The 15,065-nt window shown below is 35.4% G+C and overlaps 2 protein-coding genes across 5 annotated transcripts in view; both read right to left on the reverse strand.

Moving 5' to 3' along the window:
• Positions 1-15,065, reverse strand: part of LOC144654284 (uncharacterized) — a 115,698-nt gene that overhangs the window by 50,986 nt on the left and 49,647 nt on the right. The gene's annotated exons all lie outside the window — the stretch shown is intronic.
• Positions 1-15,065, reverse strand: part of LOC144654279 (uncharacterized) — a 38,366-nt gene that overhangs the window by 9,450 nt on the left and 13,851 nt on the right. Inside the window, exon 1 of one of the 2 annotated variants that reach the window (XM_078514372.1) lies at positions 2,007-2,209. The exons of the other annotated variant lie outside the window; for it this stretch is intronic. The gene's annotated coding sequence lies outside the window, so the exon portion shown is untranslated. Of the gene's footprint in view, positions 1-2,006; positions 2,210-15,065 lie in introns of those variants that run through there. 2 annotated transcript variants of the gene reach the window in all.

Genomic DNA, 15,065 nt, shown 5'->3' on the forward strand with positions numbered 1-15,065 from the left:
CGTCTAAAAAAGGTGACGTTACAGAAAATTGACTGAAATACAGCAGGAACCAACTTCAGGTGTCCGTTGTAGAGGCATGGGAAGAGTCGACTCTATATCTTTTTGGTAATGTTGAATTGTACTCAGCAGCTTACAAAATGTCTAGCTCAGTGAAGCTAGATCTTTACCTCTCATCTGATGAATTGAATTGAATTGAATTGAATGGAAATTGTGGACAAGTACATAGTTAAAGCTACAAAATTACTAACCTAAATCAGGTTCTATATATCCTTAGTTTAATCGCTAAACCAGTGTCGCAAATGTGGACTAGCAGATTTTTGCAAATAGATAGTAAACTATAGTGAACCGAAAATAGACTTAGCACGAGTAAGGATGCAACGAAATGCAATATTCAATATTTTGAAGCACTACGTTTAAAAAAATAACAATGAACATGACATAGTACTGTCTCATTATAATAAGCTAAGAGTGTAGTTTTCCTCATTTCGCCACGTTTCTACGATGATAATTTGAAATGTAATCTATATAACAAGAATTTATTGTAAGTCGATGTTGATAATGTTTACGTGACATCATTCAAAGCTAAAATTCAAACAAGTCCTTTCAGTCCTAATTCCTAGAATTGTTGTTGAATCGTAAAATAATTTTCTTCCAAGACTGTGAATGAGGAAATGGTTGATATTCGTTCCTGATAAACGTCACTCAAAATGGACGAAACCTCTTCATCTAAACGCCCAGTTTCTAAGAGTAACGGGGGATTGAAAAATATGCGCATCTCTGTTATGCTCAATTGTCTTCGTGTTCAGTCAAGTTAATTTGATCAATGTACGCAGCCAGAGACTGTTTATTACTATGGGAAAAATTCTATGATCCAAAGATTTAACAAAATGACTAGCTCAGTGACAGAGATATATCAGTTTGACAAATAAGGTCTACTTAATTTACAAAGTTAATACGAGCAACACGACTTAAACACAACTATGCAGAATGTTCGAGACAGTAGCAATTGTCATTTTCAGACATAATGCATAACAAAGACATCTAAAATCGTCGGTTTCTTTCCAAACTAACTGCAATTAACCCGAAAGAAAATATTAAACATTGTTTGAGTGAATTTAGACATACACAATGTTTCGTAACACGGCATAATTTTTAACTTCTTGACAGTACTGGAATTTTGTCGAAACTAATGACATGTTCAATTGTATTCCAAGAGCTGGAAATAATTATTATTCTAGTACAGAACGCAATCAAATCCAATCAGTGATATTATTCGACTAGTTAGTCGATAGCTAGTCGAATTTTTCGTTATGTTAAATCAGTTTAAACCTTTGGGGTCGAGAAAGCCTGCAGTGGAATAGGTATTAGTCATTGAAAAGAGCGAAGGAAGAAGAAGGGTTCGTGTTCCGCTTAAAATACCTTGAAACCAATAAGTTACATTATTATACATTAGAATTACTTTGAAACATGTGATTGGTCGAGAGCATTCAGTTAATTTTGAGTAGCATGTGAACAGATATTGGGTTATCATGTCAAGTTCAAAGTCCGCCTAGTTTCCAAGCCCCTCGTCCGTGTAGTGCTGAAAAACTTTTGAAAATATGGCTGAGCGATTCGCCTTCGTTTCCGAAGAGGAATTGAAAGTTTTGATCGAGAATAAAGATTCTCAAAACACCAAGAGAACAACAAAAACAAGTGTAAAAATTCTGAATGATTATTTGAGGGAGAAGAACCTGGAGGAGCCACAAGATAAAACCGATTTGGCCAATGTTCTGACGTCTGACAAAGTTTTTCGCCGGCGCTAGAAAAAGTGATGGCAAATTGTTTGAAAACGTACAATAAAACAATTATTGAATTCGGTTTTCGCGTGATATCGTGAATTATCAAAACCTCGTGTCTGTGTTATCTGCCGAAGCCTCGGCTTCGGCAGATAACACAGACACGAGGTTTTGATAATTCACGATATCATGCTCAACCTCATCCAAAAATTGCTTAATATTTTTACTTACCTTTAGCGTTATTGATGTTCCTTTGAAGAAACAAGATCTCTGCACATGATTCTGGACAGGCTTAGTGAATAATGTACTGAAAAGTTACGGGAAGTCGGCAGAAAAACTCATAAACAACCTTGTTGTCAGTCTCTTTGAGAACTGAACTCAGTAGCATGATAAAAGCCTATAAAAACATCTCGTGACTATATATATTGGTCTTTTGTTTGATTACAAAAGGATATCAAATCGAAAGTGGGGGTGTCCCTTAGTTAATGAACGCCAACTGAGTAGTAGTCAAGAATCATTGACCTGGAAAAAAAATGACAGAGCGACTAAATTTGACCAAAAAATATTCGTCTTTTGTTGTTTGGTCAACGAAAGATTGTCTGCTTCAGTCTGTACTTTGTTATTTTGCTTGGCCACTCTAAGCGCACGGTGATCCACGGCGAGAGGCGGTTTTTATCTGACGTCATAAACATTCTAAAATATAGACTTGTTCAATATTCTAGACATGAAAAGCTTTAGTCTTTATGCATATTTTAATATCGGTTCATTGCTTTATTTCGGAAATAAAGCATTTTTATATTTATGATGTCCTTGATTTAAGCGGTTTCCCAAATTGTCACAGAAACGGACATTTTTACGTCATTTTACAATTTCCAAACCTGATAAAATTTAGAAGTGATGTCTTCAGAACTACAAAGTGAATGCTGATGATATTTGATGGTAGAATCTACTTTATTTCGTGACTGTTCTAATTTATGGCCGTCATATTGGTGCCCCATATGGCGGCCGCACACTAAATACTGTATTTTTTTAAAACTACTTCCGCAATAACCCGGTTATGAAAAACGCTACAAAAATGACAGCTGTGCAACCCTCGATGCTGTTCAAGCGACCAAACATTTTTTGTAACTTTGATAATAACCACCAATAATGTGTTTCTATCTTTATATATCGTCCCAGAGCCCTAGTTTCGTTTCGTTTTTTGGAGAGACAGGTCGGAATTAACCGAGCAAAGCAAACGCCCCAGGGATAAGCACTGGAAAAACTGAACCATTTACAGACTTGCAAAATGTTATTAAAATCTTTGTAAATTTTATAAAATCTTTGTACTTTACTTGTAAATTTCAATGTCTGTAAACGTGCACACTTACAGACATTTTGTAAATCTCATAGAAAGTATGTAAATTTTGTCTAATTTTATAGACATAATATCTGTAAAAACTTGGTATTTTTCTTGTAAATTTGTTAACTATTTTACAGAGATTTTATCACATGTCTGTAAAATCTCTGTAAAAGTTTTACAGAGATTTTCTGAATTATGTAAAATGTTTATAAAATGTATATATTTATACTGTAAATTCCAAAGTCTGTAAATGTGCACACTTACAGAGATTTTGTAACATCTGTAAAATCTCTGTGAATTTTACGGATTCTCTGCATAATATCTGTAAAATGTCTATATAATGTCTATATAATGTTGGTGTTTTCTTTGTAAATTATGCCAATAATGTTCAAATTTAAGAAGAATGTACTAAAAATCTCTGTTAAATCTCTGTACTTATTTTACATAGATTTCAAGCAGAACAATACAATCCATGTAAAATATCTGTACTCCAAAGATCAATTCAAAGGGCTGCAAAATGTCTTTTTTTAAGAGATTTTGCAGTTTTATAAAATCTCTTTACAAATTAGTAAAATTAATGAACATATATTTAAATGGCTGTAGCACACTGCAATGTGATTTACCCTTACATGAAATGACAACATGCATTGCATTTCATTTGGAAGTCGACCGTGATAAAAATAAGGTAGTCTGAAAACTGCAAGCCATAAAACCTTTATTTCAAAACAACCTGCTCTGCATGTATCATTACAATATATTACTTAAAAAATTAAAGATAAAATAAGTTGTACATGTAAAATACAAAACATGTATTTTACCCCTCTCGTTTTCAAACATAGTCAATTATAGTCTTATTAGAGACATAACATAAACACAAAAATTAATATCCCCTCTAATAATTAACAGTTTAAATAATCTATCATGTTATTTAATTGTAAATCAGTCTCAACCTACATTCTAATATAGATGTACTGTCAATACATGTAGTTTAATCTGCTTAATAATACATAAACATAATCATCAAAATCCACTTGTTGCAAATATGCTTTTATAACAATTTGAAATATCTATTACATGTAGCGTGTTTTTAACCTATAAGCTTTCTTCAACGGATAAAATATGTGAATGTGAGTATGATGCTACATGTACTGGTACATTTATACTTCCATGTGAGCATTGATGTATTTATATACATGTAAACCTTAACGTACGGCCTTATGCGCCTACTGGCGCGACGAGAATTGATGATGATGATGAAACCTTAACGTAAGCTGCTTGATAGATCTAGTTTAAACACTTTAAGCAGTACAGTAAATGGTTTGAACCCAGGAGTATCAGTAGTTCGTATAGTGTGATCGTCCAGGTGAGAGTAGTTCTGAGAAGAACTGTTGTTGGTGACTGACGTTTCGACAACCTGAGCGGAAGTCATCTTCAGAGTCAAGTGAAAAGTTGTTGTCAGTCGATGATGAGTGTTTATAAGTCTGGTTCGTTGATGTTGATTGGTCAGTTAAGCCGTGATGTTATTGGCTGTAAGACTCGTGTTAAGTTTGTCAACAGTAATTGGTCAGTTTCGATCCGTCTATTGTCAGTCAAATTAAGTTGTTCTGTTCCATCTATTGTTAGTCAAATTAAGTAGTTCTGTCGGTCGATGGTATTCAGAAATGTGATTGTTGACATCACCATTTCTTGTCGCTCGTTTGTGTTCAGTCAGTCTCGTGTTGAGGTTTCTACCTGTCTCTCCGATGTAGGAGGCCTGGCAGTTGGAGCATATTTATTTTTAGCAGTATCATACAATGCATTTTGTTTTAAGCTTGAACTAATCTAATTCTTTCAACTTCCCTCATGTAGGGCTGCAAATAATTTGTTCTCTCTGGAAAGGACATATGTCCAAGTAAGACACCACCTTTTTTTTTTTTTTTTTTTTTTTTTTTTTTTTAATTTTATTCAGCATATGACACAACAATTACAAAACATACTAAAATAACTAACAGTATCGACAATTCACATGAAGCGCGTCAACATAGTCCATTATAACCGTTAACGTACTGACAATACTACAAGACTAGAATAATTACTAACAAAAAAAATAAGTTACAATGATATACGCTGCTTACATTAAAGTTACTTACAGACGAATAAATTACCTACAAATAACTTACGATCATTGATAAATATATAGTTAGCTTACAATAACAACTCTACAAAATACGATGATGACGAACACACTTATATATTAACTAACAGAACCGAAATTATTTACTTATAGATTATTACCATGAAAGATACAAACGCGATTACATTGCTCACAAAATTTATTATTCAATATCTAAAAAAGAAGAAAGAGGGAAAAAAAAAAGACAGTTACAGTTGTCATGCTGTTCAAATAGTTTAAATAATAATGATGCCATCTACATGACTAACAAAAAAGGAAATGACATAAATTAATTTGGGATTAGTACCCATTTTTTTTTTAAATAATCTTTCTTTTTGATCTTACTTTCCGTTTCATATTTAATGGCAATTTTAGTACGAAATCCTTGAATTGTGGGTTGAATTTGGCATCTTCTGCAGTCCCATATAAGTAGTTTACCAATGATTATAAAATAGTTCAGTAAGTTGAGTAAAGGGCATGGTTTGGATAATATTCCAAATAAAATATCTTGGAGGGAAAGATGAACCTGCTGATTTGAGATTTGGTGCCAGTAACCTTGAAACTCACTCCAGAACCGTTTAACAAAGGAGCATTGATAAAGAAGGTGGTACAAGGTTTCCGGTTCTGCCTTGCAAAATGAACATAGGTCGTCTGTTTTAAAGCCTATTTTGTGTAATTTTGAATTAGTGTATAGAATAGAGTTGAGCACTTTGAATTGAAATCCTTTTACATAAGATTCAAGTACAACAGAGTGTGGCAGACTAAAGATTTGTCTCAGCTGATCGATAGAAAAGTTAAAATCGTTCTGCAGTTTGTTTATGATATTAGGAAATTGTGCTATTTTGCGAACAAGAAGTGAGTAATAGTCTTTTGATTTCGTTTTTTTGACGTCAAAGATGTTATCGTCAATAAAGAAGGATGGAGGAGCTAAAGATGGACAGGAAATAATATTCTTTAAAAATCTCGATGATTTGGTAAGTGCAGAATGCAATATGGAACAATTGAAAGTATGATGTTTTATATATGTTCGTGTTTATTTGCTTTACTTTACTTTCGGAAAAACTGTTCACAGGCTACTTGTATTCTTTCCTAGGTGTTCCTTACGTTAATCTTTGCAAACGTAACACGACACTTTCGTTCGTTTGTAACAAAATACTTTTGTTTTCCTTGAAAATGCCGTAACATGAAACTCTTGTTTTTTGTTTGTTTTACGGCGACATCGATGACATTTGTTTAATTTAATTAAGTTACGGTTTAAACTGCACGAAAGACGATTCTCAAAACTAAAGAACAAATCTAATCAAAAAACATCTTTTTCGAAAGGGTTTTTAAAACGCAGTACAGCTAGGATATTTGTTTCCTGGTTATCAGGTGTTCACGCCGAAAATCCCGGTGCAAGTTTTTGCATACCTAATTACGATTTACGAAAGCGCTGTGAACACGTCACACGCTCACTCAAGCATGAAGCCGAGAAGCACGTAGTGTGAAGATTTCTTTCAAGAAATGTCGGAACCGTCACGAAAGCATGTTCAAACACTAAAGCGGCAGAGGTTTTACAAAATAAAACGGAGGTTAGTTCAACCGATGGAGAACAAATAAAAGGAAAGGAAGTGACGGATGTAACATGATATTGTTGTTTTTTTCTCGCAGATCGCTGTGATGCCTTTTAAGTCTAATTAAATTAACGCCACGGATTCTACAGGAATTCAACCGCATTGAAAAGCACACCACGTTAGGCTTTAATACAAAATTTCTAAACACGTCACTGTTATTTTAATTTTCGATAGCTTGAATTTCAGTTTGTTATTGAAACAGCAAACGAGATACTTTTGTTTTTGTCAAAAACATGTAACATACTTTTGTTTTTGTCAAAAACGGATGTAACATGATGTTTATGGTAACGTGATTTATTTTCTGCAAAGAAGGCGACATTGATTATAACACAGATGTTATCAGGTTATCAATTAATTATGAGATGCTAGATCACCTTTTCTAAGAAAACAGCATTGCCATATCAAGAAATATTTCACATGATCTGCTATGACGCCTTACTGTCTAATTCAATTAATTTGTGGTTTTAACTTGGGGCCACGGAGTCTACACGAATCCTTCTGCAGAAGAAAACGCAATGTTCGTGATGAAGACTGATCTGCGCATGCGTTTAGCACAAAGTATTTTTTCCAGAAAGAATTGTACCACAAGGAGAGCATAGTGCTTTCTGAAACAAATATATACCTTGAGTTCTTCAATTGTAAGTATCGTAATGGACTCCCCGATTTACCAAGGGCACACGGTCAGGTGCTCTCCATCCCCTCCCCCCTTTACAGAAATAATTAATTAATTGATATTAATTAATTAATTGGTGATTAAAAGTTTACACCGCGTTAGCGGTTTAGTGGCTTAGTGGTTTAGTGGTTTAGTGGTTTAGTGGTTTAGGGGTTTAGCAAACGCCAACCCACCAAACCATCACAATAGTGCATTCTGCACTAAAAAGGGCGGTATAGAATGGCGAAGGCCAGCCCATTGCAAATAACTAATATTGGTTATCTTGTCTGACCAGTGGCTTAGTGCATCGTTTATATTTGAATCAAAATGTAGGTCTTGGACACGAATCACGCCCGCCTCAAAATACTTTTTGTAGAAGACTGGTCTTTTTTCAATACGAATTTCCTTATTATTCCAAATAATATTTTGCCAATCTCGTTGAGAGGCAAAGGAATCACGAAACTCCGACCACCATGAGAGCATTTCACTGTAGAACTGAGAGAAGATGTTGTAATCCTTTATATCATAGTTGCAATTTAAAAAGAAAAACCCTCCCATGGGATCCAGCAAGTGGTTTAGATATGATTTCCATGTTCCGTTGTTGTCATTAAATATGCGTTTTATCCATGCCAGCCTTAAAGACTTGATCATGCAATTTAAATCAATCATTTTTAAACCGCCTTCCTCGTATTTATTTACTGCCGAAACACGGGTGACCTTATCCGTCCCATTCCATAAAAATTTAAACAGCAGTTGATTCAGTTCTTTCACTAATTCTTTAGGTGTAGGCAGAACCGAGCAAACATAAACAAATTTTGGAATAAGAAAAGATTTGATGATTGTAACCTTGCCGTACACAGATAAACCTCTAGAGGACCAGATTGGTCAGACAATGATTTGCAATGAATTGTCCGGACATCATGTCCGCCAATATTTGGCGTTTCGTCAGACATGAACAAACTTTGATCTGCCAATGTCCAATGACCGACTGTTAAGCCTGGTTTTCACAAGTGCAAAGATAACAGCTCTTACACTGTATTTCTCCGTGAAAATGGCTTCAGCTCAAGCAAAAGCACAAGAGCATTTCATTTTGACAGCAAGCAGAAACACAAGGATCAAAATTTGTCCTTTTTGCGTGATCATGCTTGTGCTTGTGCTTTCGTTGCTAGTGTAAACCAGGCTTTATTAATAAGGACATATGAGCCCTGCTTATTTTTATGAGCAGGGCTCATATGTCCTTAAAAGGTTCTTTTCTCTTGGGTGGAGACTAACATTGATTAAAAGGCCATCAACTCCCCTTGCAGTTCCATAAGATAATTCAGCAATTGAATGTGGGATCTGAAATTGAATAAGGGAGAGCAGTTTGTTACAAATTGACTAGCAAAAACATTTTACAATAACAACAAAATTTGAGTCAATCAGTCAGGCACAGTTTGCATTGTAATTTCATTGCATGTTATAGTTTAGTAATTTGTTACCATACCGGTAGTTGCTATACAACCTTTACTGTAACTCAACCAATACCTTCATTTTGGAGTGTAAGGCACAATAAAGATATACTCTTATTGTCAGTCAGTCAGTCATATGTACATGTACATGTATCTAAATCTGTTACAGGGTTTGATGGACCATCACCAAACTGATTATGACTGAAATCTTTTAGGTACACTGTACTTTGCACGGTACGATTTTGTCACATGTGACAAGCTTACGGCACGCCTATGACACTCCAAAGCTAGTTGTACGCTGTAGGTTGGATTTTCACAACACAATAATTATTTGTGTCATAAACCTGTCGTTAGCATTTCACAACCATGTCACATGCAATAAAATCATACCAGGTTTCCAATGGCAAATATGACAAGAATAAGCATAAGTAATGGCATACATGTACAGTGCAGCTTAGTCAATAATGGTGACAGAAGAATCATAAGCATAAAGATAAACACAAGCAAAATAAGAAGAAGCACATATTCAAAGTCACAACAAAATAAAAATAAAAAGTCACATACTGGTGCATTAGGTAGGGCCAGTGAATAATGCTGGGGGTAGCCATCCAGGATCTGGATGTCTGGGCTACAGGTGTGTACTTGGCTTGTTAATATTTTTCTCTATTATGGTGAGTCATAGTGTGGACAATACTTAATTATCCTGCGAAATCGCGCGGAATATCGCCTGATACTTAGCCGACAAGGTCGTAGGCCGAGTGGGCTAAAATCAGACGATATTCCGCAAGATTGAGCAGGATAATTGTTTTATTATTCAACAAATTGTCAACGAAACACATTTTGCACATAAAAAAACTGTAATTATGTAGCGCTTTACAACATTTCGGACGAATCTTCGCAACCTACGAATATCGCAGGATATCTGTTATGTACGGATGACAGATATTGTTAACATTTTGACCATATATGGGCAGCGCGCGCATCTGTTGAATAATAAAAGACAATACAGTGCATAAGTTCTGTCTTGTTCAAGTGCAGTGGCAGACCCAGACCTTCTTCAGGGCTCAAAATAATTTTCGGACAGTTGCCGATCATGTTGTCCAGCCAGACAGATTTTAGCTCGGTCATGTGTTGTTTCTGAACGGTCAAAATAGTGAAAATAGCACTTTTAAACTACCACTCATTTCTGCTGTTCGTTAGATAGTTTGTTTGTTATTTCTTCGCTGTTTTAGCAGGAACTTTTATGAATAGATCGCTTTCTAATGCCCTTCTGGTCATCAGTTATCATTCTCAAAGCCATGAATGTGACCGGTGAAAATGACCGGCAAACTGAAACTTTGTCCGGACAAATTGTCATCTTGGCCGGACATTGTCCGTTGAACGGCTCTTATTTTGAGCCCTGTCCATATAAGAAAGGGCCCCCCATAATCCAGACCCTGAAAAAAGGTGGGGATGACATCCAGGCAAGTAAACATGGCCCCTTTTGATCAATGAAGTTTTTTTCATTTAAATAAAACTCCTCCAAGTTATGGATCTTTTGCTAATTGACTACCATGGTATTTGGGCCAAAAAAAGGTCAAAGGAAGGTCTCAAGGCATTAGAATTGATCACAAATCACAAAGAACAGTCAAGAACAAAAGTAAGATGGCTTTTCTCTCTGGTTACATACATGTAGAGTTGAGAGATTGAAATAAATGTACCAATGCACACAATGTACTTTACATGTTGAAATTAGTACTCATTGTCAGGAACAAAACTAAGTCTTGTACTTACATGGTCATAGATGTTATATGTTGCAATCAACCCTGAACATCTGTATCTGGAAATAATACAATAAAAAGACATGTTGAGGTGTTCGGTGTTTTAATTTCCACAATAATGATAAACAGATATTGGCATAAAAAAAATAATAACAAAATGCCAAACATACACTGTACACATGTCTGACATGTTTATGAATCGTCGAATTCGTACGACAAGTGTACGAGCAGAAAGAAACAAACAATAAAATAAATAAAATTAACCGATCTTCAATATTTAAGCTTACCCAGAAAATATTAAGCTTAATAAAGCCTCATGGAAACCCTCTGATGGAAACTCGTATAATTATAATATATAAATTTAGGCAAGCCTAAAAGCGGAGCTCCCCAGTTAATTATTTTGCACTTTATTGAACTCTGAATTCTGGCCATTGTAAAACTTTAAGGCTAAGAATTTTATATTCGTTTTATTTTTTTAATAAATAATAATTAATATTTTTCCTTATTTCTTTTTAACCGTGTCCGGGGTGGGGGGGGGGGGTACTCCCTAAAATTTACTATGGGGGTGTGCCGTTGAGTTGCTGAGACTCTGGACCTGTTCCAGAGACAAAAGGTTCAATTTGCGACCCTGTTCCAGACAAACACTGCAGAGTAGGTACCCTGTTCCAGCAATATCCACAATGGAAATATATGAAGATAGATATAAAAACACTACCGTACATCACAAAGCTCTCACTTGACTTTCGTCTGTGGCTTGGAGATAAAGCGATGAAAGGAGCGGAGTTTCATAGCTATATACTTGATAGTGTTTAATCAGGATTCTAGAGTCAAAAGGGTGATTTGTATACCCTGTTTCAGAGTCAGAGAGACAAAAAGCATACCATGTTGAGCGGCACATACCCGTATAGCTCTTATATGGGAGTACCATCCCCCCCCTCCGGGTACCATGTACAGCAACACCAAATAAGAGAACAAACAAAATCAATCAAAATGTTATAATTCCACCGAAAGCATTATCATAAAGAAGTCTGGATGGGAAATTATGTTGCAAAACGGGCAATTATGTTACCTTCATGTAGAAAAAAAGGAGGGAGGACTAGGGCTGCATGTCGGGGTAGATAGGCATATCACATGGCAAATAAGGCATTTTTGTTGTTGCTTTACCAGCTTTAAAAGAAAGAAAAAATCACTTTACATTTAGAGTATAAAGGAAATAACAAACATCTACATTTATAATAAGGTTGATTTTAATTTTTTTCATTCACTCATTTATTCATTTTCATTTTCACTATTTGCCGATATTTTAATTTTGAATGGAAATGGCAGAGGTTATAGCTAATGGTTTACAGCATGTTGCCCAAACCAAGCTAACTCCAAGCAAACCAGAGTGAAAGCTAACCACAAGCAAACTAGAGTGAAAGCTAACCGCAAGCAAACCAGATGAATAAAGCTAACTGCGAGCAAACAGGGGTGAACCTAACTCCGGAAACAAAGAAGTGACATTCTGTCATTCCACCGAACAGGGTCACCCCATCCCCAACCCCCCCCCCCCAAAAAAAAAGAAGATAGCACCTTGTTCACTTTTACATGTCTTTTGACTCCCCTTCCTCTTAAGGGGTTTCACTTCACTTACAGAAAAAAAGCAAAAATTCTGGGAAGCTAGAATATTGTTTGTGAGTCTCAAACTCAGTTTTGCTATTTGATTACCCAGAAAAAAAAATAGAATCATGTCTGCTTGTGTATAAAACTATGCAAGAAAAAATATAACATCAATACTTTGACTACTCTTTTAAAAATTTGTTTGTATTATTGTCCACATCTTTATGGAGTCATGTTGCCCATTTGTCATGGAGTTCACAAAGTAAGCAAGTGAGTCACAATTTGGTTGCTACATGGTACCTTATGGATACTGCAAATTTTATCTGGCTTTAGAATATTTCACTTATTTTAAAAATATAGCTGTTCTTATAAATTGTACACAGCATACAATACATAAGAATGAAATTGGTAATGCATATTGCTTGCAATAACGGTTTTAAACTCACCTATACTTTAGAATTACAGTACCACCAGTTTCAGCATAACTAATCCAAATTCAAATAATTACATTGCTTTGTAACTCCACTGCCTCCCCCAAAGTCAACCAAAGATCTTATCATATAATTAGACAACTACATGTAAGTCCTGTGTAGTTGAGGGCTCAAAACATTTGGACACTTGCAGGTCATGTTAACTGGCCAAACAGATTTTAGCTTGGTCACATGTGGTTTCTTACCAGTCAAAACATTGAAAATAGCAATTTTAAACTACCACCATTTCTGCTGTTACTGTTTTCGCTGCATATTTTTGAAAAGATCACTTCATAATTCCCTTGTTACATCTAACAAGATGTGAAAATGACAGGTCAATCAAGAAGTCGTTTTCTGAAGTACACTGTAAATAGGTTAACATTTAAAATCTAAATTTTGCTTATTTGCAGCTTTTCTTGATTTTAATTTACATGTAATTTACTAGTCTCTTAAAAATAGCATCATGACGACACCCAAACATCGAGCTGGATTTAATCTTTCCTGTTTTCTATTTATGTCCTTGTCCTTGTCTGTTTTTGTGTCTGTGGCACTGCAAACTCTGCAACTCATGTTAACCCTGAAAAAAGTCAAATGCCACAGATTAAATTAAAATTGATTAATTGTCATCAATATCAATAATTTATAAAACAAAACACTTAACTTGAGCTTGTTTAACTGAAGCCAAACCACTGGATGCAAAAGGATCCATTAGATATTTAACATAGATGGATCAGCACAGACTATTTTTTTTACTGATAACTGCAAAGTCAACTAAATATTTTAATAAACTCAAAGCATCTCTGCAAACCCTAACACCCCCTCTTACCGGTAATTAAAAGGTTTGGCCTTTAATCAACCCCCCTCCCCCTCTCCCTCCCGCTAGCCCTTTTAGAACTTCCATTGACCTTACATGGGATGGATCTGAATATTTGGGTTTTCCTTGGTATAAGAACCTGTGAAAAATGTCTGTTTTGAAGCTATTGTTTTCCTGCTCCATGTTGTTTTGAGGCTCTTTGATGCCTTGTTTCACTGGTTCATACACTGAGGATGAGATGGCCATGGATTTCTGCCATAACCACACATTGGAATTTGTGAGGAGTTTGTGAGGGGAGGTGGCATTCAAACCATTTAACCTTCCACAGCGAGGATAGGGTATAGATATTTTCTGGTACAAGATCTAGGCATTTCATGAAAACATACTTTTAGTGAAATATTAATTATTTAAATTGTCTACTAATACATTGTAGTTGTTTTGAATGTCATTGAAGAGAGACAAACTAACTCTCGAGTTAGGATTTCGAGTTAGGATTTCGAGTTGGATTTTTGAGTTGGATTTTCGAGTTGGATTTTTGAGTTAGGATTACAAGTTGGATTTTCGAGTTGGATTTTCGAGTTGGATTTTTGAGTTAGGATTACGAGTTGGATTTTCGAGTTGGATTTCGAGTAAGGATTTCGAGTTGGATTTCGAGTTGGATTTTCGAGTTGGATTTTCGAGTTAGGATTTCGAGTTGGATTTTCGAGTTAGGATTTCGAGTTGGATTTTTTTTGACAAAGCAAAACCCATTACAATTATTGAAAGCTAACCATAAACAGGCTAACTGGAGTGCATAGTAGGCTAACCAAAGTGAATAGTAGGCTAACAGGAGTGTGTAGTAGGCTAACCCGAGTGCATAGTAAGCTAACTGGCGTGTATAGTAGGCTAACCGGAGTGCTTAGTACGGTAAGCAACTTGAAAATCCAACTCGAAATCCTAACTCGAAATCTAACTCGAAATCCAACTCCAAAATCCAACTCGAAAATCCAACTCGAAATCCTAACTTGAAATCCAACTCGAAATCTTAACTCGAAATCCAACTGGAAAATCGAACTCGTAAATCCAACTCAAAATCCTAACTCGAAATCCAACTCGAAATCTTAACTCGAAATCCAACTGGAAAATCGAACTCGTAAATCCAACTCAAAATCCTAACTCGAAATCCAAGTCGAAATCCTAACTCGGTGAATAGGCAACCTCCATTGAGGAGTTGAATAATGAATGCAAATATTTCACAAAGTAAGAAGATCAGCAGCAACCAAATGCAGATTAAAGCAGCTGGGTAAAAAAAGAACGAAACTGAATAAAAACATATTTCAATTATAACTAATATAAACTAGATACCTGATTTACTTTGCTGTTGTCCACTTTGCACAGAGCATTCTATACCAAGTTCAACAAAACTTGACTGTAGCCAGTAGGTATTCTTCATTCATTGCG

This window comes from Oculina patagonica, chromosome 5, assembly GCF_052425735.1.
Source record: "Oculina patagonica isolate OP01 chromosome 5, crgOcupat, whole genome shotgun sequence".
NCBI lineage: Eukaryota > Metazoa > Cnidaria > Anthozoa > Scleractinia > Oculinidae > Oculina > Oculina patagonica.